Genomic DNA, 21,662 nt, shown 5'->3' on the forward strand with positions numbered 1-21,662 from the left:
GAACCTTTATTTAAGCAAAGAGAAATCAATTCACTCTATAACATGCTTAGCTTTTGAGATACTAGCAACTTACTTTTACACATAAATATTTTACTTAAGGCACATTTCCTCTGAGTGCTGTGACATCAAATTATCACAAACTTGGTGGCTTGAAACGGTAGAAACACATCCCCTCACAGCCCTGGAGGCCAGTCCAAAACCAAGTGCCAGCAGAGCTATGCTCCCTCTGGGAATTCCAAGGGATGCTCCTTGTCCAGCTTCTGGTGCCCACCAGCTCTCCTTGGCTTCTGGTCACCTAACTCCAACCTCTGTCTTTTTCTTCACATTGCCTTCTCCTCTATTTGTGGGTCTCATCTCCCTCTGTCAGGTCTCTGTCATACAATTGTAGTGACTTTTAGGCACCTCCCAGAAAATCACTTCTCCTCAGTGTTCTAAATTTAATCACATCAGCAGAGACCCTTTTTCCTTATAAAGTAACATCTATACAGGTTCCAGGTATTAGGACCTGATATATTTGGGTGGCCATTTTTCAATGCAGTGTTATTTTAATTTTAGTATATGCAAACTTTTCTTGAGAAACACTGTTCATGTGGGTTAGTAGAGAGTTATAAAGGCATTTCATAGCTGAAAGGAAGGTCTGCCTGCAGAGTCCTTTGATTTTGGGTTCTTAATTAGTAATAATTATAAAAATGAAGCTAATATTTACTAATATTTAGTAAATATTTGCATTGTGTCAGGCCTGAGGCAGCTTCTTTATAGCCTTGGTCTAAGGACCAGCAGTACCGAAGTACCTGGGAGCCTGTTAGAAATGCCTAATCTTGGTCTCGCATCACATGTACTTACTCAGAACCTGCATTTTACCAGAATCCCTACTGATCTGCCTGAACGTTAAGGATTGATAGAGTTCTTTCCAGTTATGACTTTATTTGACCCGCATAACTGTTCTGTAATGTAGGCATTATTGTCAGCACCTGTTTTACAGATAAAGAACACAAAGCTTAGAGAGTTTGGGTAACTTGCTGAAAGCCACTCAATTAGCAGGGGTGGATCCTGTCTATAATCCAGTCTAGAACTGCCTTTTCCCAGATGGCACCTTGAACCATCTATGAGGTCCTGCCTCTTCATATAGCAAACAGTGGATGTCGACTCATCAGAAACACAGGGAAACCTGCTTTGCAGCAGCCCTTGTGAGATCCAAGCACTTCTAGCATACTCTAAGTTTCTCCAAGCTAGTCAGTTACTCAGGATCAGCCCCATGGGGCTTCCTAAAAACAGCATTTCAATATAATATCTTCTTGGATACATTCTGTAGACTTGCTGAAAGGATCAGTTAGTCCATTGCTTGAGTGTTGGTTAATGAAATGACTTTCATTTTGCAGAAAATAAAAGTGCCAATTAGAACCAGAACAGGAGTGTAACTCCTGCCATCTGCCTCCTGTTCATTGGCATAGATGAAAAAGCTGACAAGCAGACACTTCATCTCAAGAGGGTGGAGACCTGTGCGTGGTCTAGGAACACCGTTGCCAGGGCTCTGTGGCATTTTCTGGCCCGTACTGACTTTATGTTGACTGACTTAAATTAATTTCTCAGTAAGTGCTGTTAGGTATGATGTTTCCAGGTGACACAGCGTTCACTCCACTCTCCTTTATATGAGCATCAAAAATTGTTTTTTTTTTGACAATGGGAGGACAACTTCCTTCCATCCTAAATTATGGTCATGAATTCTCCACATCATGTTTATTCAACAAAATTACTCTTCTTAAAAGAAATATTCATAAAGTATCATCAGTCCTTACTGCAAAGATTTTATTTTAGACCTATTTTACAAGTTGGGGATGACAGTAGGAAAAATAATTATATTCATCAAATTACATAGAGGTGATTTACCCTCAGTGTCTCTGTTATGCCCCAGTACCATCTTGGGCGGTACAAAGTATTATCTTTTACACGTGAGAAAATGGAGACGCACAAAAGTTAACTTGGCCAGGGGCCACTTTTCACAGCCAGTAAATGGGATGGTGTTCCTGGCTGAGTGAATGAATGTAGTTCGTTCCTCTAGGTGCTCAGAATTCAGTATCCCCCACAGTAATCTTAACTAGTCTTTATCAGCTCACCCTGAAATTCAGCTTGGAGACAAACCCTTTCCCTGTCAGTTACTCCTTGACCTCCAGGTTGTCTTAGGGTCAGGGAGTCTACACTGCTCATTTCTCAGCAGTTTAGACTGCCCAGCAGGGTTTTTGTTTTTCTATCTCAGCCACAGATTGCTTGTTAACTCTAGGAAAAATAATATTCTGTTCCAAGAAAAGGATGATATAGTTCATATTTCTCATTTAAGAAAATGGCTGGTCTTACCACGGTACAGAGGGAAAGAGGCCAGCAGCAATGGTACGTGTCATTAAAAATATCAAAACCCTGATGATGAAATTCTCTTCAATCAGAGAAAGAATTTCCTGCTAGTTCACCTCCTTCTTCTCTTCTTTCACATATATTTGTTTACTGTTCACAGATGTCTCAGGTCTAAGACTTACAGAATCTTTATTAAAGACTGTTTATCTTTTATGCAAAAGGGTTTACCTTGAGCAAAATGAATACACAATTTTTGAAGAGATGGAAATGATGAGAATGGCAGGTCCCTTCTGGAATGGCTCACTGCTGGGTTGTATCTGAGTTTTTGATGTATTATGAAGTGAGCCTGCAGCCAAGCAGTTTGGAATCCTTTCCCACTGGTGAGAAGATTCACACTGAAAGATGGGATGGGGAAATGATCTTACTGCAGAAATCATGGTTTTAAGTTCGGCTTGCTCCTATTCTCCTAGGTGTGCAAAACTGTGATGTGAATTAAATCACCCTTAAAGGAAAAACATTTATCTGAGGCAAGAAAGGGCGATATGAATCCATGTGCCCTGCAACTCATTATTCAGACATATTTTGAAGCCATGTGGCAAGTTAAGAACAAGCAACTAACTGCTTTTTCCATGAAGCTTTTAGTACCATTTGGACAATAATTGTATTAGTCATTTTTGAACTTACAAGAAGAATTGCAAGCTGGCTGGTTTCTCCTGGTCCCTGAAGATTCCACTGAAACTCGTTCAAAGCCCATCCAAAGTGCAGTGGGAAGCCCAGCACTTCTTGCGGTTTATCAGATGATTCTGGCTGCTCCTGGCTCAGTCAACTGTGGCTTTGATTTCTCAGTCTTTCTTCCATTTTCCTACTTGTGCCCAGAGATTAATTCTCCATTTCAGTGGTTCTTTTCCTTAACTTTCACAATACTAATCACATATGGCTGTTGTGTAGAGTAGATTTTTGCTGATGAGTTAGGTTATATGGTGGTAGTGTAACAAAGCAGAACATATAATAGAAATTCAAGTGGAAGAGATATTGTTGCTCTAAAACATACTTTAGCCACTTTTCTACCCCACATACTTTTCTGCCTCACACCTGTTTTCTTGCTCCCCACTCCCAATCCTCTAATTCCAATCAGTTTCAGGCATTATTTCTTGGAATGTATTTCCCCCTCTCCTTCTGGTACTCCAGTTACGTGTATGTCGGTGTGTTTAATGATGCCCACATTTTTCTGAGGGTCTGGTCACTTCTCCTAAATTTTTTCTCTCTCTGTTTTTCATATTTCACAATCTCTATTGATCTGTTTTCAAGTGTGCAGAAACTTCTGTCAAATCAAATCTTTTGCACTCTGTTATGGGATTAATAGTGTAAAGTCCTAAACCTCCAGAGCTATGGTATGTAACCTTGTTTGGAAATAGGGTTTTTGCAGATGTAATTAATTATGTTCAGATGAGGTCATGCTAGGTAGGTTTTGATACCCTGGTCTTCAAGTCTTGCCTCTCCAAGCCCAGAAGCTCTGCTGCAGGAGAAGGGTGGGGGTGATGGGGTCCTGGTGTTTTTTCTCTGCCATTCCTGGGATACAGCTTCTGCCCAAAAGTGGCAGCAGGGTTTGGGAAGAAAGCCTTAGTCCCCTCTGCCATGTCCACTGGGAATAGAGTCTCTGTAACACAGGGATGTTGAGAGACACCAGAAGTCTAAACCTTTTGAGGTGAAACCTTAGACTTAGACTCAGAATTGTTGTGGGAGCAGAGAGAAGACCCCATCTTCATGAAGGGACTTCCCTGGTGTAAAATCCAGTGACACAGAGCTGGAGGTTGGGTAGGAGGGGGTCACAGTTCAAATGCCATGGACTCTCAGTATTCTTACTGAGATTTAGTAAATTTGCTTGAGTACATGTTTCTCCCTTTGGTATATGTCCTCAAGACAATTTCCAGAGACTTTACTTGTTCTCTAAAAAATAATTTCACCAGTTAAACGATTGTTGTGCTGAGGGCACACCAAGCCAATCATATGGGCATTCCAGAAGTCCTGCCTGCCCATGAATTTTTAGTGTTTGTCTCTTTTAGCCAGTCTGCAGCTTCCTATCATGCAGCTGGCCATCCTCTGTGTTGCCTGGCCTCTCCACTTCTCCATTATTGCTTTTTATCACAAACAACTTGTGCTTTTTGAGTGCAGAGCAAAAAAATGACACATTAAGGTATTTACTAAACAAAGTTAGTTTCTTTCACCCAGGATGAATTCTGCAACCCAGGTCTCAAACTAACAAAATGTTATCCCATGATATATCATGTTATCATGATATATTGCTTACATACTCAAACCCTAGATGACTGTAAAGAGCCAGGCACTGTGCTGGGGCCAAGCTAGGAAGAGGGTCCCTGTACCCAAGCAGCTCTCCATCTTCAGAGAAGGCAGATGTGGGAATAATCCATGGCAACTGTGTGTGAAGGCCAAAAATGGGGTTTATGCAGGGGCTGTGGGGCTCTCTTGCTCTCCAGAAGGCAACATAAAGTTTCAGAGAGAGAGTCAAGGGCATTCCATGCAGAGGGACTACAGGGAGGCAGAGAGAGAGGTGTGAAAAGTGAGGTTCAAGCAAGTACAAATAGTTCAGTGAGAACAGAGGGAATGAGTCTAGGGATGCTGAGATGAGTGACTAGACAGAGACCTGCTACCTTTTAACTAGGTGTTTCCAAGTCCACTTCCCTAATTAGGTGTGGTTTAACCAGGGATGACTCAAATTCGTTGAGGCTTCCTGTTATCCAGCCACTGTTATAGATTCTGCTGGAATAGTGAAGACTTTCCATAAAGAATTGCCTAACTGTTATCTGCAATGTTGGCTATGTTCCTAAGCCGGCAATTAGCATTTCACATCAGAAAGACAGTAGCCAGACACCACCATCCCAGGACTTGCTAACAGGTGGTTAAGCTAGTCGTTTGTCAGTCATCCTACTCTCCATCCAGCCTAAATAAGTAGAAGATGACCCTTAAGGGGAGTTCATGGGAGGAATCCCTGAGAGAAGGGGGCTGTCGGCCTAGATATAATGGTGAGGATCTGATTCTGATCCTAGGCAAGGGAAAAGAACCAAGAGAACTGATTGGAAAGATTGGGAGTACCTCCAGGAAAGCAGCCCTGACCTCTTCATCCTCAGCTGGCACTTACATAATCCTTACTAAATGCGAGGCACTGTGGTCAGCACTTTGTATGTATAGTAACACCTTAACTGCACCCATATGACATTGGTATTTCAGCTTTTCTGTTTTATGTGTGGGACACTGAGACTTGCTCAAGGTCATGTGGATGGTAAGTGAAAAACTCATGTATCAAAACTGCAAGTCTGGCTGCCGTACCACCTCTCATGGTGGGTGACTAGGCTCAAGCGGTCTTGAAATAACCCTTCAAGGCAGCAGCTTGCTGGGGCCAGGGGACTCCAGGCTCGGCAGGGGGAGAGGTCTGAGTAGGGCCATCACAGAGGTCAGTAGGAGAGGGCATTGCCTAGTGAATATGGGAGAGAAGGAGTGGAAGAATGGGCTACACTCTTCTCCCCACTAGAGGTGTGTGGGCAGTGGGTCAGCCTGCATGAAGCAAGAGAAGTTTTGAATTAAATATAGTATCAGACCATAACTCTAAGGACTGCAAGTGCATTCCAGTCTTCACTGGGATTCAAGAAGCCATCATTCAACAGCCCTCTTCATTCCCTGATTTTTGTCTGAACCAACTGATTGATTCAGCAGATGGACTGAGGGAAATGTAAAATCCAGCCTCGTGTCAGTAATTTATAGGTAGAGCTGGTTGGAGAATGAGGATGCTGTTGTGCCCCTTATAGCTTTGCAAAATCTCACACCACGATGAACTTGAGTTCCTTCCAACCAGTCCTGTACAGCTGCTGTCCAGGAGGTAGTGAGGGAGGCAGAAGAGCCGATGGATGTCCTTCTGCTTGGGCAGCTCAGGAACGGCGAACTAGCTCCCTCAGTAGTTGCCTGAATGAAGTTGTTAAAACGGAAAATGACCAGAAGATGATGGAATCTTTCACGAATATCGGCAAAAGGCTGGGACAAGACTATAGACAGAACACGTTGGAAGAGGTGGTTGGTTGGTCTAAAATAAAGCCATTCCCTGACACCCAGGAGCTCAGCATATTCCACGTGCAGGTGACATTCGCCCATGTGATCACTTGTTCTCATTTCTCTACAAGGGGAGGACGCACAGCACTAACTTGTTTCTACGTGTGAGCCGTGGCTCCTCTTCATTTATTTCACTTCGTTATTTACTTATGTTATTTATTCTTCCCACCACCCCACTTCTCCCACTGATTGCAATGTTATTCAAATTAATTTTCATAAATACATTATTCCAACAATGGATTAAGTAAAAATTAAATTGTGCATCCATTTTAGTAAATACAGCATGAGACATTAAGTGTTTTATAAGCTCTTGGTTTTTCTGATCATTAAGCATTTCTGAATAATAATAAATCACATCCTCCTCATTCCTCTTAAGGTTACTTTAAACTCAGTACATTTCAATAGAGAGCAATGAAGGGAAATGAAAAGGCTTCTTAGCTAGACTCTTGCGTAGGATACAGCAGAATAGAAAACACACACTCAGAGCTTCCTTTCTTAATGAAAGCACTTTTCACTCCTATTGGCAGATTATTTCCTGCCTTAATTTTGAGGGACTTCTCCATACACCAAGATTGACTATAATCATTTAGAGAAATTCAACCCTTGAAAATCGGTAACCACCTTTCATTACATAATTCATGTCAATTTGTAGGCTCAAATGCCAACCCAAGGTGGAATGATTTATTTCAAAGCTGTGTTGCCTAAGGAGGATTCTTGATCATTGTCTTCTCCTTTTTTCATACATTTATCTTTCATTTCCTTCCTTCAATTCCCCTCTGTCCTCCTCCCCATCTCCGATTATTCTCCCTTCCTGCTCTGCCTTCACTCCTTCAGCAGATGCAGGCTTACTTGATCCTCTGTTACCAAGACCCTGCAGAGTCTTTTTCCCAGGAATCCCAGCAGAGCCCTTGAAAGGCTTTGCCGGGACTGGCCCTGGTTACGTTTGCATGTACGTGAAGAGGCCTGAAGGATGTGGCTTTGATGATCAGGGCTTGTTTTTGATCTAGAAATAGAAAGTAGGGATGGTGAGTCAGAAGGACTGAGCAATAGAAGGGATGGTTCCTGACAACACTGTAAGTATTCTCCTACTAAAAAAGAAAGGAAAGCCTGCTTGGCAAGAAAGAACAGAGGAGTAGCTCTGCAGATGTGATGTGTGTATTTACCCAGGTGATCTGATAAGAAAGCCCTTTCCTGATACAAGTGAACATTTAAAAAAATGCTTTACAACTATGTTTAATGTGATAAAAACAGTTTCTGGTGTGAAGTAGAGGTATTTTCCAAAATCTATTCATTGAATAATTTATCCTTCCTGAAGTAATTGTAACAGACATCCATTTTGAGACTTAATTGTCATGTATGCACACAAACCAAACAGAGGACTGATTGCTCAACTGTTTGCTCTAATGTGCTTCATATTGTGAAAGTTCCACACCTTGTCTAGTAGGCCCTGGATTGGCTCTCAAAGACCCCAAGGAATCTGTGGATCTCAGTAGCCAAGACCTCGTCTTGAGATCTCCCCTTTCTGTAGACCATCATGGCTGCATTTGGATGACCAAAGATATTTTGTTTTTATACATTCATTCCTTTTTCCATGGGTAAAAAAAATAACTGTGGAATATACACACACTCTTCAAAACAACTTAAAATAGATTTGGCCAATTCCAGCAAATAATATCACTTCGAAACAAAGCTATTTCTTTGGCTATTTTAAGATATAAAAAATTGCATAAAAATAAAAATATTAGGTAGCTCTTCTATAATGGAAATAACCCTAGATATGAAGTTGAAAGTGTTCTACTCATTATCTGCCTGACTTTGGGCTAGTTGCCTAAATTCTAAGCATTGGTTTCCTCATCTATAAAGTAAGGATAATACTGTGACTCACAAGGTTATTTGGAGTTAAATGAGACTTACTGAATATCCATTATCAATCTGTCAGTATGCTAACATTGCTGAATTAATGTTTAATTCATTGTAACTCATCTATAGAGCCTGCAAAATTACCCTCAAATATCACCATAGCCAAACTCTCTTAATATAGGAAATAATTTAGCAATGCTTATTCATGTTAATAAAACATTCCCTACATCTGTTCTGGTGCCATCTATGATGCTACTCAAATCCAAGTCCATGAATTCCAAGAATTAATAAAGGACAAATAAGTTGGCAAAACTGTAACTGCCTGGCTCATGGTAGAAGCTTCTTAAATGTGTGTTATTTTCAAATGCAATCAAGACAAGTGAAATAGGTGTTATAAAACATGGTATAGTATCAGCAATAAATATTGGACTGCACTTCCTCTGGAAGAATTAGCTTTAAAGCTTAAATAATTAAGTGTTTGTAGGTGTGATTACCTCTCATCCAACACCAAATACAATGGTGTCTTTTTTCCCTGCATACATGAATAACAATAACAATATTATACACAGCAATAATAGTAGTGTAGCTCCATTTGGGTACCTGAACCCAATTCCAACGTGTGTAAATCTGTGGGAAGGGGTCTTTCCACACATACTAACACCAAGCAATTCTCAAACACCAGCAGGGTGTTGGAAAACTCAACTCGATTCTGATTCTCTCTGCTCAGAGACAGCAACAGATTACCCAGGTTAATGGCTCCAGCCTACAAGACTGTGCTCCACCCCACACTCCAGATACTGGTCCCAAGCCCCAGGCAAGTTGCCTGTATTTCTGACCTACTGGTTACAGATTGGAGGTTCCCATGACCTCCCCCCTTTGGTTTGATGAATTTGCTTGAGCAACTCACAGAACTCAGGAAAACACATTTATTAGTTTAATAAAGGATACCATAAAGGATACAGGTTATTAGCCAGATGAAGAGATACAATGGGCAAGGTCCCAGATAAAGGAGCTTCTGTCCTTGCAGAGCTTGGGGCCTGCCTTGGTGGCACATGGGCATTTTGGGTTCCCAGGCATGGAAGCTCTGTCCTGCAGAGAAGCAGGGTTCAAGAACAGAGCAGTCAGAGCCGAAGAGAGAGGGAGATATGCTCCTCTTAGGGGTTCTGGTGAGGGCCTCATTGCACAGTCATGATCAACCAAATTGTTGTGGGGGTCCTAAAGTCTTTCATTAACATGACAAAACAGCCTTTCACCTTTAAGGGTTTGCAGTGGTGTTGTCAGGAACTGTGGCTGAAGACCAAATATACCTGGGAAATATATAAATAGTCATATGAATGACCAAATATGTATTTCTTATGACTCATTATATCATAGTAGGGACCATGCAAATGGACTTAATTCATTCTTTTTGACTATTTTGTAGTTTTTGAAACAAGCTCTCTTCTGCCACATGTACCATCTTTATGTGAAGAGCATTCATAACCCATTTGAATGACAGGAATCTTCCTGCGGTATTTGATGGTCACTGGCCAGAGATCCCTTCACTCTAGGACCTCTCACTAGAACTATTTCATTTGTGGAAGGGTACTGGTAGCACTTAGATGTTTTCTATGGAATAATTTAATTAATTAAATGTGCACACATTCACATTTTCCAGGCAAAATTATATATGTGGGTGCTTTTATATTTTTATATGCAAGTTGGATATGAATGTGAGTTTGGCATTTTTGGACTTTTTTTTGTGGGGAATAGATTCTAAGGAGGCTCCCAAGATCCCATCTCCTGGTATGCTCTTGAGTGTGGGCCAGAGTTGCAGCTTGATTCCAAACAATGGAATGTGGTAAAGGTGATGGGATGTTTGTGATTACATGTGCAGAATTCTGTCATGATGTTATTAAAATTGAAGCATTATCCTGTGAAGGTCTCTATCTCCCTTCCTGGCTTTGAAGAGCAAACTGTCATGAAGTGAACTGCTGTGCTGATGAAGCCCACATGACAGGGAACTTTAGGCAGTCACTAGGAGCTGAGGGCAGTCTCTGTCCTACAGACAGCAAGAAAATGAGGACATTGGCTCTGCAGCCACAAAAAAGTGTATTCTACCAACAACCTGACAGGTCTTAGAAGTAGATCCTTCCCCAGTTGAGCCTCTGATGAGACCACAGCCCAAGCCATCATTTTGATTTTAGCTTTGGTAGACCCTGAAACAGAGGACCCAGCTAAGGGGTGCTTCTACTCCTGACCTACAGAAACTCTAGATACCATTTACAGAAACTATAGAAAAGAGATAGGTGTTGTTTTAAGCTGCAAGTTTTTGGTTATTAATTATGCATCAACAGATAACTAATACACTTTTCCTCCAAATTTGTCATCAGATCATATGCTCTATTGTTAGCATCTGCTAAAACAGTGAAGGAGTGCTTTTCATCCCTAACATAATGCAAATAGTTGCTATCAAGAGATAAATAATAATAAATCAACATTTAAGGTCCAGTGATATTATAGAAACTGAAGTGCTGGCCTGGGATTCAGGTTCTGGGGTCTAGGCACAACTCTGACATTTCTTATCATTCCAATTCTTGGACCCTCCTTCCACTCTCTATACTGTTTAAAAATTAAATGTTCAAATAAACAAATCTGAAGTTTCATTGTAGCTATAAATTTATTAATGGTTTTAAATTATAACTCTAAGAATTATAGCTTTATTATCTATAGTTAATTATTAAATAAATCTCTTGGTTTTTTTGGAATTCCCAATGCTCATAGATGCTTCGTTGAGATTTAAAGGGCCTTATTTAATGACCAGAGGGAGCACATTCACTTCTCATTGGAAACCAGCTGATTAATTTACATAATATTTTTTTCATCTTATCTGTTTTGTTAAGCTGGGAGATCTACCAGCAGGAATATGACAACTTAGATATAGCTTGTTAGGTATAAATGGATTTTCTTAATTCATAATTATATTAAAGAGGAGTGATATCTTTTCTTTCAAAGCTGAAAGATTTGAAATGTTTGACCTTTATACATCCCTTCCCCATAAAAAGGAAAGGGAAAGAAAAAGAATAAAAGAAAAAAGAAAAAATTAATTTGGGTCACACAATGAATTTAAAAAAGAATTTAATTACTTAATCATATCCATTTTGCTCTTTAAAAAAAATTTCCTGCATCGCAGTTAGAAAAGGGAATCTTTACTGCCTTACTTGTGCTCTATATTTGTGTAAAAGAGCCTCCAGTAGGTGTCAGCAAAGTAATCTTAAAAATAATCACAGGGGGCTTTTCATATTTACTCCATAACCACTTCTAGGTGAATTTAAGAACAACTTTTCCTTCTATGGAGCAAGATGTTATTTCGGTGTATCTGTAATTAAAAAAGAAAGAGAAAAAAGAAACTTCCTTATTGAAAAAAAGTAGCTTTCTCCTCTTTTTTCCTCCATGTACTAGAAAGCTCATTCTGAAATATCACATAGAAAAACAACACAGCCTCATGGTTTCAGGTGTCACAATAAAACAAGGGCTCTTACATAGCTGGATGAGCCCTTAAAGATGTAATGATCTCATCAAAATACTTTAAGATATATGTAGGCATGTGTATATCTATCATAGTCAAAGAGTCCCAGAGAGTAAAGTTTTAGCTAGGAAGTTTCTGAAATAAACAACACAGCTCATATCAACATCATTTTGAAATACATAGAATAAGAGGGTAAAATAGATTCAGTATGTAGAAGGCTAACGTAAAGGGAATGCGTGCTCCTCCCCTGAGACAGTGGTAAGGGGCTGTGGGAAGACTCAGCATGGACAGGGAGTTTCCTGTGGGAGGGGGAGGCAGGATCTAGGAGAGGATGGGCCTCTGGTTTCTCAGGGAAGGTGTTCAGACTCAGAGGGCAGCCACATCCTCAAGGAGATTTTGGGTGGATGCCAGGTGTCCACCAGGTCACAGGACTAGAAAGGGACAGCAGTGCAGTGGGGGGAGGTAGACCACAAACCAGGGAAGATGGAGAGAAGAGAGGCAGAGTAGGAATGGGAAGATTCACTTCTTTTTATTGTTAGTGAATTTTTATTGAAGTATAAATATTGGTCAAGAAAGTGCACATGAGTGTAGAACTCAATGAATATATATTTAAATGTTTATTATATAGCATATAAATATTGATGGCAAAAATGGTAAAATTTGCCATGCTGGCAGCTAGACTGCGAAGGGGAATTGAGAATTGAAATGTAGAGATCAGCTTTTTGAAGGGGGTTGTACTATGACTTGCAAAAATAAAGGCAAACCCAATGGAGCCAAACTATGAGGTCTATCATAGACTAAATATACATGCCTTTAACTTCAGCTCATTCAAATCTGTATGTTGCAGGATAAGCCCACAGGTAAACTCCAGAGGGACTCCTCTGTGCTAAAGAGATGCCTGGATCAATGCAGCAACTCCTAAGTTTTAGCAATTCTGTCAGAGTTGGGAGGCATCTCCCTGTGGATTTATTTTGTGTTTCTCTGATTGATGATGGTGAGTACACTGCATATATTTATTACCTCTTTGCTATCTTTTTTTTTTTTTTGGTGAAGTGCCTCGTCTCTTCAGTCTCTTGCCCATCTTTCTATGGGTTATCTATCTTTTTCCTGATAGATTTGTAGGAGAGAATATGAGAACTCATTTTTATGTTAGATCTGGATTTGGTTCCTAGCTTTGTTACTTGGAAGCTGTGTGATATTGGACTGGCTGGGACCTTCAGTCTTCCAGAGAGGAGCTTAAGCGAACAAATGTTTTAAATAGTCTTGTGTACAATTTCAGTGCTAATCAAAAATTATTCTTAGTTATGAATAAAGCAAGTTCCTAAAAATATCTGTTTGGCAGCGATGCATTCGATTTTTCATTACCAAATCCTGAAAACCTTTGATTCTGAGAATTTGCTCTCTGTCGAGAGTGGGGCTCTGTGTTGCTCTGTGGGGTTGCTCCAGTCCTGTCCCTCTTCCCCAGGACTGTCCTCCTCCAAGCTTTTGCAGCTCAAGAAACTGAGGTTAAGAGATGCTGAACCATTTGCCTGCAGTCCATCACTCCTAATAAGTGGTAGAGTAAGGCTCACATTCAAGCTTGCCGGGGCTAGAGGCAGCGACTGAACACGCACTGAGGCATGCTGTCTCTTGATAGACTCTGAAGGTTCGAGTTGGACATGAATGCTGCTGAGCTACTGAGTTTGAGACACATTTAGGCCTTGAAGTAATATGCTATGGCCTGTAGCCCTTATGCCAAGGCCCCTTTCCTACCACTTGCATTGCAGAAATACTATAAGTCACCTGCTATATCTACATACATGTGTCCTGAGCATCCACTGTGAGCAACATGGGTACAGTGATGAGAAGGACACCCTGCTCGTGTGGAATTCACTGTCAATGGCTATAGCAAAGGAGGTCGAAAGGCCTGCAGGGGGGCAATAGAATAGATGCACACTTGTGACTTGGGGGCATGAATGCAAAACCAAGGACTATTGAGCTCAGGTTTCTGTCTATTTTTGCCTCTTCAGAGGCCTTAATCAATCTAAATCAATCTAATCCAAAAATGTTTTTATATCTCTGGACTCTTTCTGAGCAGAATTTAAATATCTAAGTCTTTCCTTTCTTTAAATGAGATCAAGAGAAAACGCCCTCCCAGGTCTCTGGCCCCTTCCCCAGTGCCCCCTCCCGTCAGCCTCTGGGTCTGAGAGCTCACAGAGCCTGTTCACCATCTGCAGGGCAGTCTGCGGTCACTACTGTAGTGGTGCTGCCTTTTAAGGAGGCTTCTCCAGCTTATGCTTTCTCATTTCTTAGCATCCCACGGCGTGGCTGAGCATGTCTTTATTCTTCTTGCTGGTTTTCCTTTTCCGGTTCTTCCCATGACTTCTCAGTCTCCCTGGGGTTTTTGTCTTCTGGTTGCACCTCAGCATATTACCCTAGAAATTCTCTCTCTATGCACTCTCCCCAGGCATCATCTCACTCCATGCTGCCACCACCCAAGTGTATCTCCAGCACAGATGACTCTCAGCTGAGGTCCACATGCACACATCCAACTGCCCACTGGATATGGCCATGGAGATGTCTGACAGCGCATCTCAGAGTCCTCTGATTCCAAGTTAAATTCATTATCTTCACCCTTGTTCTGCTGCTCTGCCCCCACAAGCAATGAGGAGCACCCACATCTAGGAAAATGTGAGTCATCTTTGAACAGCTCATCCTTCCACTTCATCTCCTTCATCAAACCAATCACTAATTCTACCTCCTGAACCTCTCACTTTTCTCCATCCACCATTATTTCTTGCCTTCTTTACAGACACAGTCTCCTAAATGGTCTTCTGGCCACCAATCATGCTCCCAACTAAAGTGGTTTTTTTCATAGCAGTTGGAGTTATCTTTCCAAAGGGCAAGTTGACCTGTCCCTGCTCTGTTGAGACACTTCAGTGGCTCCCCATAATCCTCAGGAAAACTGGAAAGCTCTTTAATCTGTCCTGTGAAATCATTTATTATCTGCCCCTGGCTTACCTCCCTCTCATCCCGCCTCATTCTGCTCCTCTGCACTGGCCACGTTCAACTCACTTCTGCCTCTCTGCCCTGCCCTTCTCCTGCCCCCAGCTTTTCTCTTCTGTCACACCTGCTTTTCACCTCTTCCTCGGTCACCTTGACTCCTATCCATGCCTCAGTCTCTGGCTCAGCTCTCACTCCCACTGGAAGGATTCCCCCAGCCCCTCCCCAGCCAGTTTGAGTTCAGCACCTCATCCATGTGCTCTCACAGCTCCTAAACGTCCTTGCTCAGAGCTGTGAAGTGAAATCGTGTGATTACCTGGGAGGAGAGGATGAAGCTGCTGGCTTACCATTTCCCGCTAGCATCTCGAAAGAAGGTTTAAGAATTACATGTACATGAACACTTGTCAAATATCTCCATAAAAACTTTTTAAAAAGCCACATGTAAGACTTCCTCAGCTGAGAGGAAATGTTTCCGTATAGTGATGTCCACCAGATGTTATTGTTTTCTGGCTACTGTTATCATATTACTTTAGGCCTTTTTCCCCCAACTCCTGTATAGAGAAGCATGAGATGAATTATAGGACAAACGAGCAAATGCATTTTTTTTACATTCTTTAGCAGAGGCAGAGTTGGAGACAGGGTTCTCTATCTTCATGATGTCACGTGAGCACCGCCGATGTCCCTGCAGTCTGCAGAATCCTAGTGGCATTTTCTCACTCTTCTGTCTTGGGGATTTCGAGGCTTTTTGGTTTCTCCTCTGAGAAATGTCATTCCAGAAAGGAGGAGATACCAAAGACATCACCTGACCTTGTCTGCAATGGCGACATCAAAGTTTGTGGGATAGGGTCTCTGTGTGTGCGTTTATGCATGTGGTGTTGCATAAATGCAATTTTACTTAAATCTCTAAAAATTCAATCTTAAACAGTTAGAAACTAGGTGAATATCCTTAACTGTAACTTCCCTCTAATTGCTAGTTGTGATTGTCCACAACTTTCATCTAGGTCAGAACTTCCCAAAGATTTTTCTATGGAAACTAGTCCCTTAAGATTTAACGAATAGACTAGATAAATCCTTCATCTGGATGCCAAATGTAGATCCTGTGTTTAATAGGGAGCTGCATGTTCTCTTTCCTTCCAGAGAGTCATTATCTATGCCAGCCTAAGGCAAGCGCTATGATGTGCACAGTCAACTGGTTAACTCAACATTTCCTGTGCGTATTTGACCACACAACCCATTTTCTTAAAAGGTATTAATTTGCTACAGAATACAGTTCAGAAAATACTGGTTAGACCTCTTTGGGCTTTTTATTAGTGCTTTGCAACACCTCTTGTACTAACTAAATGTCTGCTTACTAGAAATCACATAGTTATAGCAGTAATAGCTAACATTTACTGAATGTTACTGTACCCCAGGCATTACTCAAGGTACTTTATAGGTATTAGCTCATTAATCTTTCCATCAATCCTATGAAATAGATATTATTGTCATCCACATTGTATAGTCAAAACTAAGGCCCAGCGAGGTAAAGTATCATGTTCAAGGTCACACAGCTGGTAAGCAGTGGAACTGGGATTGGAACCCAGGCAGTTAGGTTCAAGAGTCTGTGATCCTAGCTCCAAGGATCCAAGAATATCATTCCCGACTTCTCCACTTTGTCCTCTTTCACTAAATCTGATCCTAGCCCATGCACACTGCCTGACAAAGGGTAGGTTTTTATGAAAGTTTGATGGTCCATGGGTCATCTAGCATTGTCATTGATAAACAAGGCAAATTTTTTATCCCATCTCTATCATTCCTAATAATGCAGCTGAAATGGGCTGAAACAATGATGCCCCTGCCAACCCCCCACCCTCTCCCAGGGCCAACTCTGCTGGCCAGGTAAGGAAAGAGAACAGACTTATATTGTAGTGCAAAATGAGCACATGCTGGGCATCTTCATATAAGGTGGCAGAATGGAGTTTGAAAAACATGCTATAGTCCTGGGTCACAAAACAAATGCAGACATCACAAAACAGACTGCCAGAGGATGACAAACATTTGAATATAAATTAAAAGAAGCTTTGCAGACACAGCATAACAAAAAGCCCAATTAACAAAACCAACCATATGCTACTACCAGAATGGTTGGGCACAGTGTAAAACATACCCGCACATCACATGCAAAGAAATCTTAGATGAAACAGCTTCATTAGATAAACTGGAACCAGTGCCAAAATGAGATGCTGCAGTGAGGAAAGAGGGTCCCCAGAAAGCACTGTAAACATGCCCAAATAAAATAACCATTAAAGGAATATATCTCCTGAAGTACTGAACAAATAGTCATAGCAAATAAAACAAAACGATATACTTTTGAATTTGTTCTGTTTTTTCTTCCACATTGAATTACCACAGACCTTGCTTTATTTAGCAACATTTTTAAGGGTATTATAAAGTAGTGGTGAAGAGCATGACTTCAGAATCAGACAGACTGTGTTTAAATCCTGGCTGTGTAAAATGCTAAAGGTATGAATTTTGCAGGATAGTTTAAGTATCTGTTACTATGTGGGGAAATGGAGAGGAATACTCAATTGTTTTACTTTTATCAGGATTAAAACTGATGATGTTTGGAAAGGGCAGAGCAGAGTTTTGGCATGGCATCTACATAGACTCCATAAATAAGAGCCATTATTATTTATTTGTTAAAGTTAAACATATTCCAGGATGTAATAAACTGGAATGTACATTTTAACTTGTCTGCTGTTTAGGTTAACCAAATAGAAGAGAATTCTTTCTGGGAGAATTCTGTCCTGGGCATTAGATTACTGCAGCCGTAGTCCAGTGATTAGGCCATAAAACATCCATTTGCTCATTTGCTCACTCATGTGCTGCCCTTCCATTCATTCATTCAGTAGTTCCTGAGCACCCTTCAGACTCCGGTGAACTGTTCTGTGTGCTGAGGATATAAATCTGATTGAGACACAACATCCACTCAAAGATGCTCTTAGACTGGTATGGGAAACATCCAGAAGGGGAAATAATTGTAATAACTATGGGTCAGGACTAAAATAGATGCATGTTCTGCCCATTATGAGAAGGCCATTGATTTTGTCTGGGGAGTTCACTAAAGAGTCATTTGAAGTTAAATATTGAAGGATCAATAGTGATTTCAGGAGGAAATAGGGATTTGGAGGTTTATTAATCTGCTTATTCCACTTATTGAAACTATATTGGGAGAATGACAGACAACTGTTCAACTAATTTCTAATTGCTCCACACAGAACAGAAACATTTTCCATTTTTCTTTAGCTTATTCCTCCCCTCAAACCTCCCAGCCTCCACAAAGCACAGTTTTTAAAATGTTGATATTTAAGAAAGAACATGGCCTTTGGGATTTCCTAGACTGGAGTATGAATTTCCTCAATCCTTTCTAGATGTGGGAATTAGGGAGAGTAATCTAATGCCCATTTAATATCTTCGTGCTTCAATTTTCATCTGTAAAATCAGAAATTATGTATAGCTTGTTAGACATTGGGCACTATGTGGCTACATTAGGTAAGCCTCAAATAAGATGATATAATTATTTTAAGAAAGTTATGGAACTAATATATAACATTTTAGAGCAGCAACCCACTAAAAAACTAAAACAGGATTCTCAAGATAGAGTAGTCCCTCAGGACACATTTCAGAATTATTTGGTGGTAGTGGGAGTGAAATTTCTGAGTGAAGGAAATTTCATATTCCCACTGTTTTTCTTCCCTCCAAACAGCATCCAGAGTTAACCTTTAAAGCACAATCATGTTATGCCCTTCCCCTGATCAAAATCCTGCAAATGGTCGCCATCCCTTTGGCTTTACCAACACCCTCGCCGTCCTACCAGGCTGTATGTGACATTGCTCTCAGTACCACCTGTCACCTCTGGCTCTCCTCTCGTTCCTGGTGGGAATGCCATACTGGTACTTGTCCCTTACCTCTGTCGAAGTCTTCTGCATTAGGCACAAGTGTGCTTCTTTATGAATCTGCATCAATAAATAATCTCTTTGTATTGGCTCTGGCTTCCAAAAGGAAAAGTGTTTAAGGACTCATACATATGAAGATATATTAAAGAATTTAAGCCAGGATTTTTTTTTTAAAGACTTCAAGAAACCAACACACACACATGTTAAACTGAGTATTTGTACTCTATTCTAATGATGGAGAGAGAAGCAAGTAACACAATAGAGCCAGACCCGCAGACTTGAGGCAAATTGGTGTCACATGAAGTACTTAGAATTGCTGTCCATCAGTCTCTTTGTTTAGAGAATGAAGATTATTACAGTTCCAACGAACTGAGTAGTTGTGGGGAATAAAATGATTTAGTTACTGGAGAGCACTCAGACCAGTGTCTGGTATAAGAAAAACACTCAACACCCACCCCCATTTTTATTAATTAGGATCAGAAGTAGAATCGTCAGGAAAAGAGAATCACTGAGAATGTCCTGGGCAGGAGATGCTCGCTGTTGCAGTTGGGGCACACAGACACAGGAAGAGCTAATCAGGTGCAGGTTCTGAAGAGGCAGGTCAGAGAATTAGAGGGAGTCGTGGACAAAGACATGGTTATCCTATGGTAACTTGAGTCTGCATTTTCCAGATAATTTCTGGGGACTGGAAAGGTGTAGCTTTTCCTGCTGACTCAGGCAAAGTTGGGGACCGAGCAGCAGCTGCGTGTCTACTTTGAATCTACGTGGTGTCTGCTCTTCAGCATTGCTGCCTGCAGGAAACCCTGGGGACTGAGGACTCAGCAGAAGTGGATGCTCCCAGTCCTGGTGTCCTGTGTAAGTTGACCTGGTTTCTGAGCAATCTGGCCAAGTTCTGCCAGAAATACCCTCTCAGCCCTTGCCTGTGCCCAGGCAGGATGGGCCCAGCTGGAGAGAATGGCACAGGCAGTTGGCTCTGGGGACCAGGGGGTTTTATGGTCCCCTAAGCAACAAGCATTTGTTTTGTCCTGCTCTATATTCACTATGATGACTCATATTCCCACTGTCAGGGCCTCTCCTGCCAGTTCTGCCACTCTCTTCTGCCTCCAGCTTCTGCTTATTTGTGCGTTGGCCCTATATTTACTGCCTTTGCCAAATGTGTGTCATTCAGTCTTCTCCTGACATAATTGGATTCTATTGCCCATCATTAATTTAGAGCCTGGATTCACATTGAGCCACCTGTGGGTCTCTCCTTGTGCCAGGCTCCCTTCTCTGGTTAAATCCATCTTAGCCTGGGTTCAATTCATGGAATCCATGTGCAAATGACCCTTCAGAAGGAGCCTGGGTCCATGGTGACTATTAGGCTGGTCCCATAGGTTGGCAATTTCTATATAATGGATATTTATAGGAAACATGGGATGGGCCAGGTACTATACAAAACACTGTAATATGCATTTATATCACCTAATTTAAAGCGATACTCCAAACAACCTTGTGATGTGTGTTTTTTCTAAATGTCATTTTTCTTTTGAGGAAGAACTGAGACTTACAGACGTTAAGGTTACTTATCTGGTAAGAGGTGGAGTTAGGATCTGAATGCCAGCAACTGACCACTCTGCTAATCTAAGTATGCCTCATAGGAGCATGATTTTGATTGTCTTTTAAATCTGATGTCATTAAGTATCTGCGATTGTTATGCTGTGCTGAAGTAGCTGAAGGCAGTCTAGGGAAAACTGTGCCTTTAATAAAGTCCTTCACTGGGGCAAATCAAGTATCCAGGGCCATTGACTAACCATTCTAGCATGCAATCCATGAACTCAAAACAAGTACGCTGAAACTGAACCACAGCTCCCCTTGCATACCTAAGTAAATATCTTTATTTCGTATTCTAATCAGAAAATTTGAAAAAATGTAACCTAACCTCTTAAGACCCTCTGTCTTAACTAATTTAACTAACTTAACCCTTAAAAACAGCTCAACGTCTCAGTCATGAAGAATTGACTATTGTACTGTAAATGTGAGACTGCGGGACTGAAATTGCGTTTGCTGGCTCCATTGCCCCGCGCAGTGCGTCCCTCCAGAGGGCAGCAGAGCGTGGCAGCTCTGAGAGATTCGTGGAACTGCTGAGGGGTTCATGACGAAACAGCGTTGTACTGTTTACCATATATGTAAGTACCATTTGTTTCCTTTTTCTGAAACAAGTGCTTTTCCCCGTCTTTTTTCCATTAATTCCCAGTCTTCCAGGCTGTCACTTGTTATACATGACTTGGATTATTTTACTGAAGAGGGAATGCTTTATCTTCTTCAGAAAACCCAATTGTTAGACAAGACCTCCTTTCATTGCTCTTTGGATGCACTTATCATTCAATAATTAGCCACCCTCCCATATAACGAATTCAAAATGGGAGTTATGATTTGCCTGGGCATCTCACAGTTCCAGCCGTTAGTGTTAACCCAGCTGAAACTACAAGACTAAAAATAATCAAATTAAATAACAACAGTGTATTTTGAATTAGTGCTGAACAAATGGTAAAGTATCCTCCATTCATCATTAATTAATGTTCATTTCGTGCCCACAGAGAATGACGCTGGGTTACTGCTTCCTGAAGTCATAAATGAAACTTTCCCTGCCTCTGAAGGTTGTATAGTTTTGGTGAAAATCACCTTACAGGATTTGGAATAGTTTCATAAAATAAATCACCCTGGAAATGGAAACAAGGGCTTCCCTGGATTTTATCACTTTGGTAGAGGATTTCAGCAACGAAGAACCTAGAAACTATGAGTTTTCTTGTTTGACAAGAACTTGAAATTGCAAAGATAGCTGTCTCCTTTCTTTACTTAACATACCAGCAAAGATACATATTTTTTCTCTTTTTAAAATATTGCCTCTACTTTTTTTTAATTTTATGAATACT

The 21,662-nt window shown here is 41.0% G+C and overlaps 1 long non-coding RNA gene across 1 annotated transcript; it reads left to right on the forward strand.

The window, feature by feature from the left end:
* Window positions 1-19,427: 19,427 nt before the first annotated feature.
* On the forward strand, window positions 19,428-21,438 carry LOC118973248 (uncharacterized). The gene is made up of 3 exons (XR_005062491.2): window positions 19,428-19,605; window positions 20,722-20,915; window positions 21,327-21,438. It is a non-coding gene; the product is annotated as an uncharacterized lncRNA (long non-coding RNA).
* Window positions 21,439-21,662: the final 224 nt, after the last annotated feature.

Source organism: Manis javanica, chromosome 1, assembly GCF_040802235.1.
Source record: "Manis javanica isolate MJ-LG chromosome 1, MJ_LKY, whole genome shotgun sequence".
Classification (NCBI taxonomy): domain Eukaryota; kingdom Metazoa; phylum Chordata; class Mammalia; order Pholidota; family Manidae; genus Manis; species Manis javanica.